Source organism: Mastacembelus armatus, chromosome 4, assembly GCF_900324485.2.
Source record: "Mastacembelus armatus chromosome 4, fMasArm1.2, whole genome shotgun sequence".
Classification (NCBI taxonomy): domain Eukaryota; kingdom Metazoa; phylum Chordata; class Actinopteri; order Synbranchiformes; family Mastacembelidae; genus Mastacembelus; species Mastacembelus armatus.
Genome location: NC_046636.1, coordinates 19,179,411 through 19,193,884, shown reverse-complemented (window position 1 = coordinate 19,193,884; position 14,474 = coordinate 19,179,411). Strand labels below are relative to the sequence as shown.

Below are 14,474 nucleotides of genomic sequence, written 5' to 3'. Positions count from 1 at the left end.
AGAGTGTAGCCAGACAGCATAGGATGGTGGTGTGTAGGGTGACTCTGGTGGTGAGGAAGATGAAGAGGACAAGGGCAGAACAGAGGACCAAGTGGTGGAAGTTGAAAAAGGAAGAGTGTTGTGTGGCTTTCAGGGAGGATCTGAAACTGGCTCTGGGAGGTCAGGAGGTTCTGACTGGTTCACCTACAGCTAAAGTGATCAGGGAGACAGGTAGGAGGGTACTTGGTGTGTCATCTGGAAAGAGGAAAGCTGATGATGAGACTTGGTGGTGGAATGAGGAAGTTCAGGAGTGTGTTAAGAGGAAAAGGTTAGCTAAGAAGAAGTGGAACACAGAGGACAGAAGAGAACAGACAGGAGTACAGGGAGATGCAGCGTAAAGTGAAGATAGAGGTGGCAAAGGCCAAACAAAGGGTGTATGAGGATTTATATGATAGGTTGGACACCAAGGAGGGAGAGGTGGATTTGTACAGGTTGGCAAGGCAGAGAGACAGAGATGGGAAGGATGTGCAGCAGGTTAGGGTGATCAAGGACAGGGATGGAAATGTGTTGACAGGTGCCTCAAGTGTGATGGAAAGATGGAAGGAATACTTTGAAGAGTTGATGAATGAGGAAAATGTTAGAGAGCACAGAGTAGAAGAGGTGACTGCTGTGGAGCAGGAAGTAGCAAACATCAGTAAGGATGAAGTGAGGAAGGCGTTGAAGAGGATGAAGAGTGGAAAGGCAGTTGGTCCTGACGACATACCTGTGGAGGTATGGAAGTGTTTAGGAGAGGTGGCAGTAGAGTTTTTGATTGGGCTACTTAACAAGATCTTGGAGAGTGAGAGGATGCCTGAGGAATGGAGGAGAAGTGTACTGGTGTCCATCTTTAAGAACAAGGGAGACGTGCAGAGTTGTGGAAACTACAGAGGAATAAAGCTAATGAGTCACACAATGAAGTTATGGGAAAGAGTAGTGGAAGCTAGGCTGAGGTCAGAAGTGAGCATTTGTGAGCAGCAGGATGGTTTCATGCCAAGAAAGAGTACCACAGATGCAATATTTGCTTTGAGAAGGCTGATGGAGAAGTATAGAGAAGGCCAGAAGGAGCTGCATTGTGTCTTTGTAGATTTGGAAAAAGTGTATGACAGGGTGCCGAGAGAGGAGCTGTGGTTTTGTATGAAGAAGTCTGGAGTGGCAGAGAAGTATGCTTGAGTGATGCAGGACATGTATGAGAGCTGTAAGACAGTGGTGAGGTTTGCTGAGGGGGGAAAGAGGAGTTTAAGGTGGAGGTAGGACTGCACCAAGGATCAGCTTTGAGCCCCCTTCTTGTTTGCTGTGGTGATGGACAGGCTGACAGATGAGGTTAGACAGGAATCTCTGTGGACCATGATGTTTGCAGATGACATTGTCATCTGTAGTGGGAGCAGGGAGCAGGTGGAGGAAAATCTAGAGAGGTGGAGGTTTGCTCTGGAAAGGAGAGGAATGAAGCCTAGCCACAGCAAAACAGAGTACATGTGTGTAAATGAGAGGGACTCAAGTAGAACAGTGAGGTTACAGGGAGTAGAGGTGAAGAAGGTGGAGGATTTTAAGGACCTAGGGTCAACAGTCCAGAGCAACGGGGAGTGTGGAAAAGAAGTGAAGAGATGTGTGCAAGCAGGTTGGAACGGGTGGAGGAAAGTGTCAGGTGTGATGTGTGACAAAAGAGTGTCACCAAGAATGAAAGGAAAGGTGGACAAGACAGTGGTGAGACCAGCAATGTTGTCTGGTTTAGAGACAGAGGCACTGAGAAAAAGACAGGAGGCAGAGCTGGAGGTAGCAGAGCTGAAGATGTTGAGGTTTTCTCTGGGAGTGACGAGGATGGATAGGATCAGGAATGAGTACATCAGAGGGACAGCTCATGTTAGAGGTTTTGGAGAAAAAGCCAGGGAAGCCAGATTGAGATGGTTTGGACATGTTCAGAGGAGGGACAGTGAATACACTGGTAAAAGGATGCTGAGGTTAGAGCTGCCAGGAAGGAGGCCTAGAGGAAGACCAAAGAGGAGGTTCTTGGACGTAGTGAAGGAGGACATGAGGATAGTTGGTGTGGGTGAGGAGGATACAGAGGATAGGGTTGAATGGAGGCAGATGATTCGCTGTGGTGACCCCTGAAGGGATCAGCCGAAAGGAAAAGCAGATTAAAAAAAAAAGGATTTGCCAAAAAAAAAAAAAACAGCAACTATAAAACAAAAAAATATTAAAACAAATAATAAATGCCTAGTTTCCTGCATAAAAACGAATAAAGTTAAAAAGGTTTTTCAAATGATCAAAATGACAAAAATGCACAATTTTAATATTCTATACTTGTATTGAAACAAGTGTCATGTGCAGGTTCGATAGGTGGTTAATGGGATCACCCTTATTTAGAGGAGATAGCAAGATGGGGACGAACAACTTTGTATAGCATATACACTTAACTATCTGGATAACCACAACAGTCACACTTCCCTGATCAGTCACAAGACACTGTGCTGACCAATCAGAAGCTATAATGACTTTCTCTGTGGTAAATACAGGGGAAACACACAATAATAAATAATAAACATACAATACAATAAACACAGTAGACACAATAAACATTTTATAAAGTAAGCCAAAGGTATTCAAAATTTTCCCTTTTGAGCCAAAAAAAAAAAAAAAAAAAAATTAGACTCACTATTGATGGATTGATAAATGTCAAAAAAAGAGGTTCTGGATGATTTTCTGTAATGTATTGCTGTTTATAATCACTACTGATATTACTCAACTCTGTTGAAGTGTTTGGACAAGTATACTGTATACATAAGTGTAACACTTGAAAAGTTTCACGACATGGCCATTTTTCTGAAATGTCAAAATAAAAGAAAAAAATATAATACCATTGCAACAAATCTGAAGAAAAAGTTAAGTGTGGGAGAGGTAAATATGAAAAGAAAATGTATGATACCAGTTAATTACTGAACTTTCACCAAATAGGGGAGATATGCATCTGATATGGATCAAATTAAATCCCACTACTACTACAGCTCTTTTGTAAAGTCAAAAATGAAATAAAAAGGGCAGAGAATTACAGTAGTGTTTGTAGAGGCATTTCTGGTATGTGACTACAAACTACTGGATGTAAGAAAAATTAGGTACTTACCCAAATTATAGCGCTAAATGATGGTGTGGACTATGAGATCAGACACCTAAAAAGAAAGAAAATGTAAGTAGTCAGCTCACAAATAAAAAGAAAATTAAGTTTCACAAACATTTAGAGCAGAATGGATATAGATTTAAATCATTTAACCTGGGTAAGAAGCACCTGTTTTGGTGTTTAATTCATCTCACTGCGTTTTCATTCAATTGTTTACTTTAAGAAAGTTAGTAGTTAGGTGCAGCACTAACTCCTAAAGTCAAACAATAACTTTTGACTGCAGGGGATAGATTCAAAAATGATAATTGTGACTGAAATTTCTATTTCTGGTGTTGTGAATGTCCTACATTCTGTTTAGATACAGGTAAGGGTGGGGGTGGAATGATTTTTGTCTCCAGGGCCCAGAGATGTGTATTCCTCTTGCGGAGGAACGCTTTTGTTCTGATAAATTGACATTGTCAGGTTCCCACATTGCCACAGTGTGGCATATACTATAGGGAGCAGCAGTGAGAACACAGATGCTACATACGATTGGCGTCAGTCAACGTGACAGTTCTTGTTTTTTCTTTTCTTTGAGGGAGGGGGGATCTATTTTTCTAAATCTGAACTTCCAAGTCAAGGAAGCAGGAAGGAATAGGAATTAATACACCTACACTCCCCTTCTCCCTTTAGAACGGCAAAAATCTCTTTGTACTCACATCATAATTACTGGTGGGCGCCAGTTTGGGATTGTTATCCATGCCTCCTTCACGCTATTTTTTTCAACATATAATACAATGTTTTTGAAAACATGCAACTGACAACTAAGTCCTTTCTCAACTTCACTTCAGGTTTTTGCGCTGTGCTAATGTTAAGGAACAAGTATTGCTTGAAGTTGCGTTCGTTGTTCGAACACAAGCTCCCTATTTTGCAGAAGCCCAGCAAATAGCTGGCACAGAGGAAAAGTAACCAGCGGACACGATGTTGAGGACAACTTCCTCCAGGGAAATGATGTTGATGAGCATGCTCTGTTTTGGTGTCTTTTAATGCAGTCTGACACTTTTATTCCATTTAAAATGCAAGTCTAAGAGTAATTTTAATATGCTGACCTCAAAAAAAGTTTGACTTTCCATTTTTAATAAGGTGCTTTAGTGTTGAGGACTGAACAGTTTGTATTTTTTTGTGTTTCCACAGAAGGAGAACGTTTTCCGTTAGTCAAATGTGGAAATGTAAGGATTTAGTTAATTAAAGTATTATTTGAAAGTATTCAAATTTGCATCAAAAGACATAATAAATAATAATAGTAATAAGTAATAAATTACCACCTTTTTGACATAAGTAATAATGTGAAAAATAAGTATGTGTAAGAATTTGATCTGAAACAATTAGCTGGCTAAGATGAAAATGAATCTGCAAAAATTTTGATAATCTGTAAAATATGTTAAAAAACACCATATATCTACTGTGATGTAAAGTGTTACCCCATGTTCAGGTGCCCTATAAATTAAATAATTAATAAAATGATAATCAATAGATTAATACTAAATTATGTTAGAGTATCATTCTGAAAATAAAAAATGGTAGAAAAATTTGTAAAGTGATGTATTTATTTAAACAAATAGGTAAATACAATTAACAGACTAGGTGAGGCTGCCAGATCAGCTGTAAAAGTGGAATGATTATAAATGTAACCAATACCAGACTGGAAATGAACACCAGTCACTAACTATGTGATGAAAGCACATTTTCAAAAACATATTTCCTCATATTTTGCATTGGTTTTGAGATGTCTGCCAATTAGACTATTAACTGGAATTGAATTAGTGGTTCATAAAGCAATGAAAAGTGCCAGAAAACTTAACTTAAACTTAAACTTAATGACTTATAGGAGACAATGTCCTGTTTAGAGACGTATGTTGACACTCTATATTGGCACTTATTTTCTACAAAACCGTGAAAACTGCCTACTCCCCCAAAATTCCACCATCAGATCTTCCCCCAAGTGCCACCATCAAGGCCAAACTTTCCCTGTTTACATACACCAGAACTGTGTCATTTACCCATACACCGTTGGCTGAGAAAGTAACAGCTAACTTGGGACCTTATTACATTAAGTGTCTGGGAAATATGCCTCACTTCCTGTTTGCTTGTCTTGCATCAACTTAAATTGTGTACTGCCACTATGTGGGTTGGATATTTTATTTATACCCTTATTTACCTAGGGTAGATTTACCGAGCATTAAATATCATGGTATTCTTCAGCAACTCCATGCAACACACACATATGCAGTTACACATACTCATTTCTGCAAGGGCCTCACACAAACAACCACCATAGCGAGATTTTCTACAACTACAAAACAGCCGTAAACAGAAATATCAAAACCTGTATTCACAGTAATTTCTTCTCCAGCTAGGATTTCAGTCATCAAAACAAAAACAAATAAATTACATTATAAATAGTAGCCCAAAATCTGACCAGTCGCTGTGATTTTTGTTCCCAGAGAAGTGGGGGTCTTGAAATCTCTCCACTAAAATTGATTGATTATACAGTTGCTAAGTTACAGATCCACACAAATACCAAAGGGTTTCAGAATGTTCTAAGACATCTGGGGAAGTATCCAGCTGAGAAGGAGATGTGTAAATGATTATCTGGACAGAAATCATGGAAAACTATCAAAATAGCTCATATTTGTCTGTGGCTATCATTTACCAACCCAGTAAATTAAAAGCAAGATTGTATGAGAGTACTAGCACTCTACCCTTGAGGCATGCAGTGGTTGATAAATAGTAGCTGTACCAAACCTATTGTCACTGTGATAGTTCACAAAAAGAAATTACATAAATCTACTACAACAATGTATACAGTGGGTATGGAAAGTATTCAGACCCCTTTAAATTTTTCACTCTTTGTGTCATTGCAGCCATTTGCCAAAATCAAAAAAGTTCATTTTATTTCTCATTAATGTACACTCAGCATTCCATCTTGACAGAAAAAAACAGAAATGTAGAAATTTTTGCAAATTTATTAAAAAAGAAAAACTGAAATATCACATGGTCATAAGTATTCAGACCCTTTGCAGTGACACTCATATTTAACTCACATGCTGTCCATTTCTTCTGATCCTGTTTGAGATGGTTCTGCTCCTTCATTGGAGTCCAGCTGTGTTTAATTAAACTGATTGGACTTGATTAGGAAAGGCACACACCTGTCTATATAAGACCTTACAGCTCACAGTGCATGTCAGAGCAAATGAGAATCATGAGGTCGAAGGAACTGCCCAAGGAGCTCAGAGACAGAATTGTGGCAAGGCACAGATCTGGCCAAGGTTACAAAAGAATTTCTGCAGCACTCAAGGTTCCTAAGAGCACAGTGGCCTCCATAATCCTCAAATGGAAAAAGTTTGGGACGACCAGAACTCTTCCTAGACCTGGCCGTCCAGCCAAACTGAGCAATCGTGGGAGAAAAGCCTTGGTGAGAGAGGTAAAGAAGAACCCAAAGATCACTGTGGCTGAGCTCCAGAGATGCAGTAGGGAGATGGGAGAAAGTTCCACAAAGTCAACTATCACTGCAGCCCTCCACCAGTCGGGGCTTTATGGCAGAGTGGCCCGACGGAAGCCTCTCCTCAGTGCAAGACACATGAAAGCCTGCATAGAGTTTGCCAAAAAACACATGAAGGACTCCCAGACTATGAGAAATAAAATTCTCTGGTCTGATGAGACCAAGATTGAACTTTTTGGCGTTAATTCTAAGCGGTATGTGTGGAGAAAACCAGGCACTGCTCATCACCTGTCCAATACAATCCCTACAGTGAAACATGGTGGTGGGAGCATCATGTTGTGGGGGTGTTTTTCAGCTGCAGGGACAGGACGACTGGTTGCAATTGAAGGAAAGATGAATGCGGCCAAGTACAGAGATATCCTGGAAGAAAACCTCTTCCAGAGTGCTCAGGACCTCAGACTGGGCCGAAGGTTCACCTTTCAACAGGACAATGACCCTAAGCACACAGCTAAAATAACAAAGGAGTGGCTTCGGAACAACTCTGTGACCGTTCTTGACTGGCCCAGCCAGAGCCCTGACCTAAACCCAATTGAGCATCTCTGGAGAGACCTGAAAATGGCTGTCCGCTAACGTTCACCATTCAACCTGACAGAACTGGAGAGGATCTGCAAGGAAGAATGGCAGAGGATCCCCAAATCCAGGTGTGAAAAACTTGTTGCATCATTCCCAAGAAGACTCATGGCTGTACTAGCTCAAAAGGGTGCTTCTACTCAATACTGAGCACAGGGTCTGAATACTTATGACCATGTGATATTTCAGTTTTTCTTTTTTAATAAATTTGCAAAAATTTCTACATTTCTGTTTTTTTCTGTCAAGATGGGGTGCTGAGTGTACATTAATGAGAAATAAAATGAACTTTTTTGATTTTGGCAAATGGCTGCAATGACACAAGGAGTCAAAAATTTAAAGGGGTCTGAATACTTTCCGTACCCACTGTATGTCAATAAATACCTCTACTTATAATACATTGTACTACTGCCCCAACAATAAGCAGGGTATTTAAATTACATCTAATGCGCCCAGGTCTGCACAATGGTTCTGTTACTCCGCATACCACAAATATTTAACACAACCCATTTCATTTACATGAAACAAGAACTGAATTGAATTTAAACCATCCATCAATCCATTATCTATACCCACTTATTCCTAATTAGGGTCACAGGGATCTGCTGGAGCCTATCGCAGCTGTCTTTTGGGTGGAAGGCAGGGGTACACTAAATTAAAACCATGTTTTATTCAATAACTTTAGCCTATTTAACAATCACAGACTTGTGTCACCGACATAAAAAAAAAAGGCATGCAACAACACTTGCTGTAAAACATCAGCCCTTAGACACAATCCTCTAATTGGTTTTATGTTGAATACTTAAATTAATTAAAGAAATACAACAAAAGAAAAACTACATAAAAATACAGTACTATAGGTGAGGCATGCATTTTTACCACAAGGTGATGAAGAAGACTGAAAAAAGTGACCCATGGCTGACCCTAATTCTAGCAATTTCCCCAAATCGCCATAGCGAATAGCCTTGAGTGAGCATTGAGTGAGCTAGGCTCTTGGACTACAACTTGAACGCTGTTTTTTTAGCTTATATCTGTTTACATTTTTGCAAAATGGCACCATTTAGGGCACTCTTAATCTATTATTGGCAAATCCTGTTTAACACATATGACTAAGAAGAACAAAAAATTTTGAGAAATTATGAAGAAATTTTTAAATTTATGGAAGACACATTCTCCCTCTATGCGCCCCACTTCAGATCTTCCACATCCCTGTGGTATTATACAAACCACGCGTGAAAGGACACCAAGTCTTACCCAAGTGTGTAAAGTGATAATGTCACTGCAAAAATAAATTAAAGACAGATCAATAGACTGAACCGGAAGCCACAACCAAAAATCTATATCTAAAAATATGGCCTACTCCTATGCCTTTAGCTGACACTTACACCATGTGCCTATTGTGCATTTGAGATCCTCAGAAACATTCAGGAAAATCTTTTTGACAGTCAAATAAAATGAGCCAATTTCATTCAATGCCAAATCCATTATGATAACATAGGTTAAACTATTTTCAGTCTTGTAGACCATGGAAAAAACACAATGAACTAAATACTGAAATTATCAAAGCCATTAAACAGTCAGAGTAATTTACAATCAAACACAAGTGATCATCCAAGTACATTAGACTATTAACACAATTCTAAAGACCCACAATCTGTCAAAGAAATGTAATTTAGGCAGTGAAAAGGTCTTTATTCAACAGGCTATGACGGATGGGCAGGAAAGAGACTAAAAACAAGCGTACATGCGTCACACCCTTCTCCCAACCTACATGTAACCCTCTTCCAATCTTCATGCTGCTATTTTTTTAAGACTATATATGCTGTTTGAACACTTATGATGCCTTGTTTTTTAAACAATAGCTGACCACTGACCTAAACATTACTGTCACTTTGGTCTCCCAAAGCTGAGGAGAGCTGGGTTCATATCCTCAGTGGATACGTGTTTTCTAAGTGTCCCTACAATATTTGTTAGCCTGACTGTGGGACTGGGTGATAATAGGTTTAAAATAATTATTGCAATATAACTTTTCTTTGATAGAAATATAAGACATGGTCGATACAACAATGATAGGACTCAATCCATCTATGTTTTGACAGAAAGCACGAACAGACAATGGTAATGAAAATAGCGGCATGATGAACCAATCACGTGGCTGGAAGAGAGTTAAAGCACGTCAGTCAGGTTGATGGTAACGCTTGGGCTGCTGTCACTGTGTAAGGAATGGGGGCCAGATTAAAGAGAAGACAGACAGGAAAATATCGACAACTCGAGTGTCAGAGTTAACGATGAAAACACCCAAATGGACAAAAGACCTATTATGGATGATGAAAAAAAAAAAAAAAAAAGTAAACATTTGCGAGAATAATTTTATAAACTTTAAACAGATGAAGTTCTGTGACTACGTACGGTAACCTAACAATTACGCAAGTTTCTGTTACCTTTACCCAAGACCGTAAACAGTCACTAGCTGGTACAATGCACCATTCTGGTGGACATAGTCAATGTGCATTCTTGCTGGCAGGGGTGCAGGTGATCAAGTTCTGTCCACCGGGGGCAATGTCAGCCAACCGAAGCGCAGAACATTTCCAGGGTTGTTTTGAGCAGAAGTTAACCCAAAGAGAAGAGGCCACTTTATACTGTTGTTTCACACTGTAGCTCTCGCATGCACCATGTAGGATTTTCCGGTGAAACAACCAAAACACAGCAACACAGGAAACCAGTCACACATAGCTTGAAGCCTCTGCATTTGTGTACTTGCATGAAGGATGTTTTGGGTCTAAAATATAATAACATACTGCATCTTCTACTTGAGTGATACAAAAGTAAAACTTGCATGGTTCTTATTTTTCTTGAGTAATCTCCAAAAAAAAAGGTGTAACATAATAACTGCCTGGTGTAACATAATTTAACATAACATAATTTACTCCAGTTCTTGGATACACAGAGTTATTTGAGAGTCACATCCAGACTTGGTGAGCACAACAAACTCATCAGTTTATCAAACAACCAAAGCCACTTGGCTAGTCACTGAAAAGATAGATTTGCAACAACAAAAAAAAAAAAAGAGAGAGATCAGTTGTATGGAGTTATTTTGCTCCATAAAACATGATGTTGACCAAACACAGGCATTTTATCCTGTCACATTTATTTTTTAATATCACAATATCTATTGCAGAATAAATATTGAAAGTCAGTCTTCACCAATATTGTGCAGCCCTAACCAAAAGTTACTGAAATTTGTCTCAGGTGGTACATGAATGGCTGCATCAGATTTCATAGCAGTCCATCCAATAGTTGACAAGGTGTTTCATTCACTGGATGCGGAATTGGTAATCCCCTGAAGTTTCAGTGAACACCCTCAGCAGGCTAAGTCAATACGATTTACATTCTGAGGATCATAATACTTGTTGGAATATTTCAGTCTGGTCCAAATGTCTGACCACAGAACAATACTAACCAGATGTGGCCAAAACAAAACAAACCAAAAAAAAGCATCTCTAATAAAACTTCACTCTCCAGTACATGATATTAAGGACAAATTTCCTGACAGCTTACATGTGGCACACTCCTAAAAAGAGATTCAAAGTGTCTCTTTTACTGTGTAAAGAAAACTGTCCTTTCTCCACTAAGGAAAGGGAATTCAAGGTTGACAAGCGAAATGAGTTTGATGTACCGTGAGGGGAAGTCAGGAGAGAAAAATAAGCAGCTCTCTGTGCCTGCCTAAAAACATTAACAAAAACCAAAACTTCATGATAATGGTTTTTCACAGAGATACTGTTACTATACAAGTTGTTATCCCATCCCTAAGTGTTGGAGAACAAAAGCCTGAGGGTTACTTCTCAATGCTTTTGTCATTAGCAGAAAAACTGTAAAATTTGCACAAACTTGAGCTCTGGGCTATCTGGGCTCCGGTGCAATCCTTAAAAGATGGCAAAAGAAAACTAAAAACTCATTAAGTAGATTCTGGGGCAAATCACTAAGCCCAGACCACAACCTCTGAACCTCCCATGTTTTATATCTGACATGAGAATAGTGCAAGTAAATACAAATGTGGAGAGCAACTGATGCTTTTCTCTGTATGTTGTGACAAACACTCCTCTCCACCTCTTCCTATGTACTTCTAATAGCATTACCAGTGCTTTAAAGTCTAAATCTTATTGCCCTAGGGCTCCTAGCAGCACCTTTCGATTGAGTTAAGTCTTGGCTTTTTATTTTCGTTTGTTTTGTTATCCCATTTGGAATTCAATATAGATTATTCAGTATGTTTGACATCAGAAACAATACAACACAAGAGAGAATGCTCAGTAAGGTAACTCATTTACACCATACATCACCGGTCAACACCCACTACACACTATGTCAAAAAAAAAAAAAAAAACAGTGTGAAAAATGTAATGATGTACTGGACTATTCTGCATATCCCAGTGCTCAGTGACTCCATAGTTTACATGCAACACCCCTGTTATTACACTTTGTACAAAATCTTTCCCCTAAGTTAATCGGTCAGGGAGACATAAATATAAACGCTTGTCCTTTTTTTTTTTCCTTTTTTAAAATTTTTCCCTGTAAAAACTTTGTCTTTAACTCCAACTTCTCTCACTCAACCTCTACTCTGCTCTGTGTGTGTGTGTGTGTGTGTGTGTGTGTGTGTGTGTAGACTGTGAATTATACAGTGACAATTAGGGGGGTTAACTTTCTTCACCTCACCTGGACAGCACAAAGCAGGCTCATGCTTCAGTGAACTGAAGGCTTAGTTAACCACCTATTATTATCACAGTTCACAGGTTTACAACACACACATCGGGGGCTGCTCCTGCCTTCCTTTTGCTCATGTTAAATTAAAGCCTACAAAAAGACATTAAACATGATCACCTAAGGTGCATGCTTTCAAAAAGATCCAGCATCTGGACTACCCACATTTCCAGACAGTGGTGGGTATCAAGTTACAATGAGGTGAGCATATAAGGATTAGAAAGATGAGTGAAATGAAGACATTTATGAATTAGTTGCAGTAATACCTAAACACTTAACAGTCTCTCCATCATGTGTGGCTTTCAATACAAGTCGCAGTGTTTTGGTGGCTCATGTTAGAAGTACCAGTAGTAGAAATAGTGTTTTCCACTTTAGGAGTGTCTGACGCCATGTTTCTTTTGGGAAATATAGTTTAACATTTTTGACTGAACTTATGATGAATGCATAAATGTTTTGACATTTTTTTAATGACTTTGCAAATATTCAAAAAGCATTGCCTATCCCTCCTTCCTACATCGGCACTGAACATTAGCAAGATGTAAACTGCAAAGTACAGAATCATCAACAATGAATGTAATTCTTAGGGATATTATAGGCTGGAAGAGTTTAACTGAAAAGTGAATAATAATGAATGATTTTTTGTCACCCTCTAATCATTTCAGTTCTAGCTTTTACCAAGTTCTAGTAAAACATATTACATGACAATTAGTCAATGTGTTGAGATCACTAGGCACAGCTGCAGTCTTATACACCTCTCTGCGGTTTCCTTACAGCTGTCACCCAATATAAGCTATGTTTGCTCGATGACCATCTAAAATATATCAATCAAAAATGAATACATGGGGAGGTATTAAAAAAAATGTAAAAAAAAAAAAAAAAAATGAAAATAAGAAGACTACCCTTACTGAACAAAAAAGAGGACAATCAGCTACTAAACATCAGATCTCTCATCTAAATCTCAGTTAATGTCTGATTTGATAACTGATATGCTCTGTTTCCTTGAAACCTGGCTCCAGTAGGATAAATATGTCAGTCAGGTACAGGCTGAGGTGGACTGGCAGCAATTTTCCATTCAAGCTTATTAATCAACCCTGAATCTAAACATAGTTATAACTCAATTGAGCGTCTTATTCTTAGCCTCTCACTCCCAAACTGGAAAACTGATAAACCATTTGTGATTGTTCGGGCTGGGTATCACTAGGATATAATACGTACCTCGATACAGTGCGGTATGGTTCGATTTGATATGATACAAAACCAATATAAAATGCCATATATTGCAATACTCAACATACTTTTAAAAATAGTGCTGAAAACATAACTCGCTGTGTATCACTTAGGTAATCTAATAATAGACAGGCGCATCTCAACATATTGATAACTGAATTAAACTATTTTCATTAATTTTCACTAATTTGTTGAACGTACATTCCCCCTGGAAAGAACAGCAAATCCATTCCTACCATAGTGGGGCAGGAAGCCTAAAGCCATAATGTGTATGAGTAAAGCAACCTGTCAATCAAACCTGTCAATTATCCCACGTAGGGGTGGAACGAGGTGACATGGATTAAAAGAGGCAACCGATTGGTCAGTTATTTACCTTAATATTTTGTGTTATGTCATGGCACAGTTCAAAATTTTGTTTTAAAAAAAAACTCCTTATTCCTTTTCTGACATCAGACAATTTGTCAGATCCACACAACTCTCAAACTGAAACCGCATTGAGAACGTGTGTGTGTGTTTGCTGACAACTTTCCTTACTTTAAATGAATCCCTCAGGTAGGGAAACCACCAGCTGCAGCAGATATGGCCTAAAGTATAGGTATTCCTGACAAAAAGGGTACCACGTCATCACATCATAGACCACCTTCCATATATGCAGCAAGGGCCTAGTCTGAGGTTATGTTGAGACTCAGTCCCAGGTGTAACTCCGCCAGAAGAGAAACAATGACTTCGAGCAAGAAAATGATTTGGGTCAGTGGGCAATTGCCTTGCTGGACCACAGAGGACTTGTTGGCAATTAATCCTGTCAAAGAGCCATAAGAAATACACATAAGACATAAGACTGATAAATTCAGCTCTGTTAACATAGCTCTTTCAAAGAGCTGCTGACACCAGCGACTCACAGTCGCAATGAGACAATGAGATTGTAGCAGAACAAAAAGCGCTGTGTCTGATGTAGCGGAAAATCAGAACTCTTCCCTCTCAATTAAACACTGCCTTAACATCATAAGCCCTAGCACAAAGCTCTAAAATGATACACTAAGCGCTCCTCTAAAACTGAAACAGGTTTTACTGACCACTTCACAGCTTTTAAAAGCATCCCAAGCCTTAATCAAGATCACGTTAAAACACCTGCCAGGTTAAAAGATATACTTAACAGGAAAGTAGCCTAAAGGGTAGTTTACACTCTTAACACATATCAAGTTCCTGTTATTAGAATATTACAGTATCCTGCCACTGTGCTCTGTTAAATACTAAAGA

At 38.9% G+C, this 14,474-nt stretch overlaps 1 protein-coding gene across 5 annotated transcripts in view; it reads right to left on the bottom strand.

The window, feature by feature from the left end:
- The window catches only part of lpp (LIM domain containing preferred translocation partner in lipoma), a 145,990-nt gene that overhangs the window by 103,785 nt on the left and 27,731 nt on the right, over positions 1 to 14,474 (bottom strand). For all 5 annotated transcript variants that reach the window (XM_026304850.1, XM_026304848.2, XM_026304853.1 and 2 more), the window contains one exon: positions 3,134 to 3,179. The gene's annotated coding sequence lies outside the window, so the exon portion shown is untranslated. The remainder of the gene's footprint in view (positions 1 to 3,133; positions 3,180 to 14,474) is intronic.